The sequence below is a fragment of the Heterocephalus glaber genome, unplaced genomic scaffold, assembly GCF_053883595.1.
Source record: "Heterocephalus glaber isolate CG9 unplaced genomic scaffold, H.glaber_assembly_v1.0 deba00001606, whole genome shotgun sequence".
NCBI classification, from domain to species: Eukaryota; Metazoa; Chordata; class Mammalia; order Rodentia; family Bathyergidae; genus Heterocephalus; species Heterocephalus glaber.
Window position 1 is genome coordinate 15,799,244 of NW_028258377.1, and position 9,351 is coordinate 15,808,594.

The following is a 9,351-nucleotide window of genomic DNA, read 5'->3' on the forward strand; positions in this document are numbered from 1 at the left end:
AGGAATTAGAGAGACACTAGGCACCATTCAGGATAGGGGAAAATACTTTATTTAACAAAATATTAAATGAAACTTTCATATTGCATAGTGAGACCCATATGGCTGCCAGTGTGATCCACATAGCTATCAGGGGAATAACCCCCAGGTAAGAGACTGGAGAATTTCTTTATATGGAAGCTGACCAGCCTAAGAGCAAAACCAGTTCAATTTTCCATCCAGTAGTGAAACTCACCAGTCAACAAACTCTGCTCCTGGGCCGCCAAACAGCTTTCCAGCTCATAAATGGGAACACCAGTCAATGTCACTAGGCAACCAAAGCCTTTGGAACAAAAGAAACAAATAAAAAGGAACCCAAAGGTGACAGAGACAATGCTAGAAACAGAAGAAAACTGCACAGGGCAAAAAGAGCAACAACAATATATTCAGAAAGAGAAGAGTGGCTATTATACTCCTAAGAATAAGGGGCTAAAAAATAAAAGATCAGAGAATAATAAAGAGCTCTGTGACAAAAGAGAATAAAGCAGATTCTGAAGTCCTGTTTCCCCTCCCAAAATCTACTGAGGGTGACGCAGTGGAAATTAAATAAACATTCATTGAGCAGCAGTGACTCTCATCCCAATCAATGTGTGGTAAAGATACATCTGAAAACCAGTGAGTATGGCTTTTAGGTTAGGTCCTAGTATCTGTTGTACATTTAATCTGCAAAACAACCCTTCTCTATATGAATTATTACCATCATTTTATAAATAGAATCCTAAAAAGGTACATTAATGGGTTGAACCATATGAAATAGTTTCACAGTTCAGAAATGGTAGAATGCCAGCAGTTTAAATGCTTCAACCTAATTTATGGTTCAAGGTTGCATTGGAGGGTTTTGGCCAAAATTATGAAAGGATAAAAGATAAGTCATTGTCATCTGTGACCTTGAATGTGTTATTTTCATATTATCCTTGAATTTAAAAGGAAAAGAATGCATATTTTTTAGAGGTCGCTGGGGTCCTCTTTCCTAGATTGGCTGTGGTCAGTTTGCAGCAAAATAATACATCAGTGATAAGTGTGTGTGTGTGTGTGCGCGCGCGTGCGTGTGTTAGGTGAAGTAGTTGATTATATCACCCCAAATTACAAAGAAGCAGTCTGTGTGTTGGCAGGAGTGTGGGCTGGGGACAGAAATCTCATTGCTAAATCATTTGTTAGGCTTATTCTATATGTAGGAGTAGCCCTTCATAGAAAATCAGACTTCTGTAAGTTTCAGACAGCAAGTAACTTCATTTTTTAAAATGGTCGTCCTTGTGAAGTGCTGGCTTAAACACTTTCTCCCTGCCCTATTGGATGAAATCTTTAAAGAGCAGAAACTCAGGCCTGATTTCTTCAATCATAATTTTAGAGACTCACAAATCCTCCCCTGACACTTACAATCTCAAGAATAGACTCATTTCCGTAATTAAAATTTCCTATCTGGATAGCTGGAAAGACTCCAAATTGTACTGAAAGTGAAGATGTGTGTCCTTCTGTCTCTCCCATCCAGTAGGAGCTGACTTGGGGCTGGAGACTCCAACATGGGGCAAGGAGAGAAAGGTCCATTTTCTTCTCTTCCACTCCTTTAGGCCTCTTCTGGTTCCTCCAGGTAATATGGACGGTGGGGTTTAGGACAGCTGATCTCCCTGATACCCTAGACCCTGGTGTTGGTTTCATCTAGCATCAGCAAGGTTTAAGTATAACTCTGTCTTGGGGTTTACTCTGTGGGTTTTTGAAGACCCTTATCATTAGGGATCTCCCAACTGCAATTCCTTAAGTCAGGGCCTAGTTCTACTGCCTGGCTGTTTGCCAGTTCTTTCACCCCTTATAAATTCCTCCTTGGTAACACTGCACCTGGGGGCTTTGGGGACAAAACCTCCAGCCAGATCTCTTTTATGCATGGTCCATATATACAGGGAAGATGCTCGGGCATTCTCTGGCCAGTCAGTGCTGGAGTGTTGGCCATTTTTAGCACAGTGCCCCGTCTCTCCTGGCTGGCTGAGCAGTGAGCTAGCCCAGCCTCTTCTTGCCTGTAAGCATTTTGGGTGGGCCACAATCACCAGTCCCACATGTTTGCCTCTAACTTCAGGGCCTCAAAACAAGCTCTCTGTGATGATTCTAGCTACAGGTATAGGATGAGAAGGACGTGTTCCCATGTGCTGTCTCAAGGTGAGCTGAGAAAACAATGTCACATCAGTCCAACAACTTCACCTAAACATCTTCCTTCTCAACTTTTTAAATCTGTTTCACTTAGAATGATAGCTTCATGGTTCATCCATGTTGCAGTATGGGTCAGAATTTCCTTTTTAAGGCTGAATAACATTTTCATTGTGTTTATAGGTCATATTTTGCTTATGCATTCATCCGTCAATGGATAGTTGGATTGCTTCCACCTCTTTGGTATTATGACCAATGCTGCTATGAACATGGATGCACAAAAACCCCTTTGAGATCTCCTTTCAGTAATTTTATACCCTCAGGTACATATTAGACTCAGGTTGAAAAGCTAGATTTTTGTTCCCCATCTTTGCAATTCCTGCTGAGGTGGAATAGCTCCTCACTTTGCAACAGCCATGCCAAATATTGTATAATTTTGGCTTCTCAGTATTTCAAAAGGTAGAAAAAGTCCCATTTTGGCTTATTGTTCTATAAATATGCTATATATGCAAATATGTGCTTGGTAGGTGTGCATAATGGAAAAGGTCCTTATATATGAACCTATTTGTGTCCGTGCAGATTATGTGGGGGCAGGCTGTCTCTGTGTACAGATATACACCTGTGTTTGTGATGCATTGGCATGATCTCTGCAGGTCTGTGCATGATATTTGATCTCTGCAGGTTTGCATGTACATGTGTGCAGATGTGTGTAACATGCATTTGTGCGGCAAATGCACACACAGAGCTCATCTGTAAACCCAAAGTGATAAATTTTTCCCAAGGCTCCACTAGCTCAAGTTTACAAGCCCTCTCTGGTAAGTGGTGGAAAGCAGAAGGTACCTGAATCCAGAGGATGGGCCCTCAGCAGCCTGGGAAGGGAAAGGTACACATGCTGTGGGAAGTAACAAGCACACTGTGAGGGAAACGTGAGCCAACACATTGTTCTTACCTTTCTCCATTGAGTAGTCTTAGAACAATGATTTGACTTAGGAGTAAAGAAAAAAGGTTCTCTCTGGGTTTGCCTTTTTAGCTGAATTTGAGGAGAGAACAAGAGAGGTTCCTGCCAAGAGTATCACATTTATGAATCAAGGTCACTTCTCCCATTCTTGCACATGAACCACAAGAGCAACCCATGTGAGTTGTGCCTACCATGTGACTCATCCATTCTCATGTCTGTGGTGTCACAGGGCAGTCAGAGCCAGTCCATCAAAGTCAGTGTGTCTGGTTTGTGTGTGTGTGTTTGTGTGTGTGTGTGTGTGTGTGTGTGTGTTTGGGACATCAGTGAGGGTAATCAGGGTGCAAATGAGTGTCACTGGAATATGTTTTCCTGTGGCATCAGAGGCTCAATTCTGTGCTGATAAGCAGAGAAATCCAGGAGTCAGTGAAATGTTGCCAGATGCAGATGCCACAGCCATAGCGCAGGAAGAAGTCTCAGCTTAGTGGGGTGAGTGGGTGGAGGTTTGCTCTCTGATTATAACAAATTTGCTCTTCATTCTGCTGCATGTGGTCCACAAAACCCAGCCTCCCAGAGATAAGCATTTGCACTTATACTGCCTTTTTTCCAGCAGACTCAGAAGCCCACACTGGCATGCTGGACAAACAATATGCCGGTTAGTAAGGCACTAGAGCTCTGGCTCTTGGACAGGGTGTTGTTGAGATCATGGCACAAATGGGAGAAGAATCCAGTTCTCCAGTGGGGACAAGGTCACAGAGTTACCCAATAAACTCATTCAGCAGGTGGCTTGGAGGCAATGTCAAAAGTTGTGCCTTTATCTATAGGAAAGACTCAGTGTTATGGGTTCCAGTTGTTTATAGATTCTCAACAGCCAGGATCCTGTGAGTCTTGGCCTCTTTCCAGATGAGCACACTGCATCCATTCTTGGATTCACTGATCCACTGGACCTAGAATCCAACATATGCTTGACATTGGGCTCTTGAAATACAGCAGTAAGGCAAGGTCCTTGCTGTCATAGATCTGACACTTCAGGGGGTTAAATAGACTATGGAAAAGGTAGTAAATTATATACATTGTGTGTCAAATGGTGAGATACTATGTACAAAAGTACACCAAGGTAAGGAGTAGAGCGTGAAGTGGGGGAGGTATATGACTCTGTAAAGAGAAGTAGGAAGGTCTCTCTAATAAGATGATTTATAAGTAGAGATATGAAAGAATAGAGGAAGCATGCTGTAGATACATAACAGGAAGAGCATTCTTAGCAGAAGGAATGCAAAGACCCTGGGGCAGGAGCCTGGTAAGCTTGTTCAAAGAACTACAGGAAGCTGGAACAGAGGGGGCCAGTGGGAAAAGTTAAGGTCACAGAGGTAGCAGCATCAAATTATGTGGATACCATAGGCATTGTAAGAACTTTGTTCTTACCAGGGATAAAAGGAGAGGTGATTGTAGGTTTTGATTGGGAAAAGGACATGATCTTATTTATATTTTCAAAGGATCACTCTAGTTGGTGTTTAGGGTATAAGTTGTTGAGAGGCAGGCTTAAGATGAAAGCAAGGAGACCACTCATCAGGCAATAATAATAATCCAACTGCAAGATGTTGGGACTTGGAACAAGATGGTAGCAATGAAATGGAGTGGGTAGATTCTGGATATATTTTGAAGGCTGAATAGATGGGGTTCCCTGATATATTGAATGTGGGTCATGAAAGAGAAGTGAAGTATGACTTCAAAACTTGTGGTCTGAACAATTGGAAGTGGAAAGTTTATTTTGGATGTATTAAATTAGATCGATTTATTTGTTCAGTAAAATATTGACTTGGCATCTATGTAGAGCATCAAATGGGAAGAAGACGTTGAGTCTTAATTTCAAAGGTGAGATTTGGGGTGAGGACATACATTTAGGAGTCATTGATGGATTGATGGTATGTGAAGCCATGATTATGGCTGAGGTCTCCTAGGGAACAAGTGTAGATAGAAACAGGAAGAAATGGTCCTGAGATCCCAGCTACACAGGAGCCTGAGGCAAGAGGATCTCAAATTCGAGGCTGACTTGAACAACTTAGTGAGACTCTCTCAAAAATTAAAGGGTATAGCTGTAGCTAAGTGGGAGAGTGCTTGCCTAGAATGTGCAAAGCCCTGGCTGGGTTCAGTCCCCAGTAATACAAAAAGGAGTCAGAGACACAGGCAAGAAGAAAAGAGGAGAGGGAAGGAGGGGAGAAAGGAAAAGAAAGAAAAGAGAATAAAATAGAAGAGAAACCATTACTGGGTACTTTAGCATATATGAGATAGGCAGATGAGGAATGAAGGTGACAGAGATGTTGGTTCTAGGGAGGTACAAGGAGAAATCAAGAGAGACTGGTGTCCCTGACTGCGGAGAAAGGTTTTCAGGAGGGAAAGAATGATCACCTGTGATGCATGCTACTGAAAGTCAAGATGGGACCGTTGGATTTAGCAATGGGGAAGGCATCGCAGGATGGGGAAGGGACTTGACCTAGGAAGGGGAAGATCAAATACAGTGTCTTCCTTTAAGAGTAAGAGTTGCTGGTTCTTCAAACATGTCCTCCATTAATTCATTTCAATGGGTTTTTATTTAGCACTTGTGATAACAAAAGCACAGATTTAACAATGTTCAGGTATATACCATGTACTAGGTATTGAGTTTGTTGTGAGAATCTTGTACAATACTCATTGTCTGCTGTAGGAGATTGGTAAAATTGTTATTCCCGTCTTCATGGGCAACCAGGTTATAACTTAGATTTTTCTGTTTGGAAATCTGGATTGTTTTCTTTTCTTTTTAATAAATCATGGCCCAAAAGAAATCTCCACAAAAGATGAAGTTTATCATCTTTACCATATTAAAATGTATATTTCAATAGTGTTAAGAATATTCCTATTGTTCTGCAAGCAATCTCCAGAATGTTTTTATCTTTCAAAGCTGAAACTTCATACTCATTAAACAACCTCTCATTTCCTGTTTCTCAAGCCTGTAGCAACCAGCATTCTACTTTCTGTCTCTATGAATTTGACTATTTTATATACTTCACACAAATGGAATCATACAATTTTTGTCTTGTGTGATTGGCTGATATCACTTAGCATACTGTCTTCAAGATTTGTGTTGTACCATGGGTCAGAATTTCCTTCCCTTATGAGGCTGAATACTATCCTCTTGGATGTACAGATCACATTTTGTTTATTTATCCACTGATGGACACCTGGGTTGCTTTTACCTGTTGGCTATTGTGCTATGAATGGTAATGCTGCTATGAATGTAGATAAATATCTCTTCAAGATATTTCAATTCTTCTGATCGATATTGAAAGTCTGGATCCTTAAACTGTCCCCAGTTAACATGGCCAAAAGAAGGGTGATTCCCACCTTGGTAGGGTGTGCAGACACTGAACAGGCACCTCCAGGTATTCTGAATGCTGTGCCTATGACCAGAGTGTTAGGCATGCCATCTGTATGAGGTAAGGGAAGAGGGAAAGATGAATATCCAGAACCTGCTCCTGAGGCCTTCGTAGAAAATTCAACAGCAGCTGTTATAGTTTGGGTCTGGAGTGTCTCCCAAAGACTCACATGTTTAAGGTTTGGTCCCCAACCTGTGGTGCTTTGGGAGCTATTTCTGGTGGAATATTTAAGAGTCAAATCCTAGCGGAAGGAAGGAAGTTCATTGAAGTAAGCTCTTAAGAGATATTGGGACCCTCCCTTCCCCCTCCTCCCTCAGCATCCTGATCACTGTGAGGTAAGCAGGTCTCTGCCACATGCTCTTTGCCATGATGTGCTGTGTCATCTGCCACCACAGGCCCAATGCAATGAGGCCAAGCAACCATGGAATGAAACTTCTGAAACATGATCCAAAATGAATCTTTCCTCCTTATAAGCTGGCTTTTTGAGTATTTTGTCACAGTAATGGAAAGCTGACCAACAGAGTAACCAAACTTATTAGTCAAAGAGACTTAAACTCATAGTTTCTATGTACCCAGTGTAAATGGAATAAATGTTTTCAACTACAGTAGTAAAATGATGATGGTGGTGATTATCCTTTCCTGAGTGTTTGCATTGACCTACGCAGTGTTGAATGCTTAACATGTTATCTTATTGAATCCTTACAGCAGCCTTGTAGTGTAAGTACTGTTATTCTTTCCCTTTACAGATGTAGAAACGAGGTTGAGGGGAATGGGCTCCTTTGCCCAAGGCATACAGCTGATGATAGATGTTTGTGGTCCAGCCAGCCCTGCCCAACTCTCAGGCTGACGCTGCTGTAAATCATGGCCTCACCTACTCTGGGTCCCTGCCCTTAGAGCTCTGTGCCTTTACCTCCTATGGGGAGCTGCATAAATCAGGCCACACCCCATCCCCAAGAGTGCAAAGCCTTTGCCACTAACCCAGCAACCAGCAGATTTCAACACTCTTGATTTCCTCATTTTCTTTCCCAGAATGTGACTGTGGGCCTGCTGATGCGGGAATAGTCAGGGGCTGTGGGTGAACGGGCAGAGATATGGGCAGGGACAGATCTCACCTCTCCCCTGGATGCCCACAATCATTCCTTCAGCATCCAGTCTCATCCTTGGCCATCTCTGTGCCACACAGCAGCCTGAATAAGCTTCAAAAATTTTAAGTTTGATTATGTTACTCCCACAGCTACTATAGTCTTTTTGTAAGTTTTCTCTGCTCTTAGAATCAAAGTTGCATTCTCTGACCCTGGACTACAAGGCCCCGTGAGCTGGGGCCTCTGCCTACCTCTCCCATCTGATCTCTGTCCACTCCCACTGTGCTCCACTCAAGCTGGGTGCTGCTCTTCCATCCACCCTCCGCTCAAATGTCCATTCTCATGGCTTTACACAACCATTTCAGTGAAATGAGGTATTTTCTATCTCATAACCTCATGTAAAAATAAATATACAATATATTTAGGCTTTTTGACTGAATATACAAACATAAATTTCCCTCATTTTAACCATTTTTAAGTGTCTACTTCAGTAGTATGAAGTGCATGCACAGTGTCAGTGATCATCACCACCACTCCTCTCCAATATTTTCTTCATCTATCCTCATATGAAGCTCTGTCCTCATTAAATAATAATCCCCCAGTCTCTGGTCACTGTTATGCTACTTTCTGTTTCTGTGAATTTGACCACTGGTACCTCATGTAAGTGAAATCATACCACATTTATTCTTCTGTGACTGGCTTGTTTCACTTAACATAATGACCTTAGGTTCATCCATGTGGTACCATGGGTCAGAATTCCCTTCCTAAGGCTGAGTACTCTTCCACTCTGTATGTATGTCACATTTTGTTTATTCATCAGTTGTTGGACATTGAGTTATTTCTACCTTTTGACCTATTCTGAATACTGCTGCCCTGAATATTTGTATACAAGTATTTGTTTGGATCCTTTCTTTCAATTCTTTTTGTATTACACAACCTTTTGTATTGTCTCTATAACACAACACCACCTGAAATTATTGTGCTTATTCCTTTGTTTACTAACTTGTTTTCATCCCTCTCCTATAGTCTCCTTGGAAACAGGAACCATGCCTGCTTGGTACATGATTGTTATCATAGTGACTATAATAGTGTCCGGCCCATGGTAGGTGTTCAGTCAGTAAATATTTTTCAAATGAATGAATGTTGGGCACAAGATTGGTTGTCATCATTTCTAAAATGAGGATGTATCTGAAACACTAAAGTGCTCATAGGCATTTGCAGACATTATTTTCAGATTTTTTTTCTTTATCAAATTGAATATAAAATTCACAAAAGTAACACATACATTACAATGCGTGGAAATGAAAGGTGTCCGCACAGACAACACAACACAAGGATTTGGGGAAGGAGGTTACATGGAGGAGAAGTCAGAGGAGAAATAAGGGGAATATTCCCCTGCCCTGTCAAGAAGCCCGTCTGCTGTTTGTCAGATAAGGGAGAGGGCTCCCAGGATAAGGAACCTGCCTTCCCCTCCCCTGGTAAGAACTCACTACAATGTCTTGAGCACATGTTCTTTGCCAGGCCTTTATCATCTGGGACTGTTATGAGGAGCAAAAGTGTTTTTCAGGAGAGGAAGCAGCCTCTGAAGCCCGGATGAAGCTCTGGCAGCATCCTGTGCAAAAGGGCTTAATGAGTGTGAGGCTGGCAGCAGAGGTCAGAACATCTGAAGCCTGCCTGCTTTGCCATCCTTGGCTGGGACCAACTGGGTGTTATTAGACATCTTTGCTGTTCA

At 42.0% G+C, this 9,351-nt stretch overlaps 2 long non-coding RNA genes across 7 annotated transcripts in view; one reads left to right on the forward strand and one right to left on the reverse strand.

The window, feature by feature from the left end:
* LOC110344694 (uncharacterized) overlaps window positions 1-9,351 on the forward strand; it is a 170,956-nt gene that overhangs the window by 69,010 nt on the left and 92,595 nt on the right. The gene's annotated exons all lie outside the window — the stretch shown is intronic.
* The window catches only part of LOC101723394 (uncharacterized), a 62,530-nt gene that overhangs the window by 12,774 nt on the left and 40,405 nt on the right, over window positions 1-9,351 (reverse strand). For 3 of the 5 annotated variants that reach the window (XR_015444628.1, XR_015444629.1, XR_015444625.1), the window contains exons 3-4: window positions 3,013-6,588; window positions 233-319 (exon numbers count right to left, since the gene is read on the reverse strand). This is a non-coding gene — a long non-coding RNA (uncharacterized LOC101723394). The remainder of the gene's footprint in view (window positions 1-232; window positions 320-3,012; window positions 6,589-9,351) is intronic. The other 2 variants (XR_015444626.1, XR_015444627.1) reach the window with 2 other exon arrangements.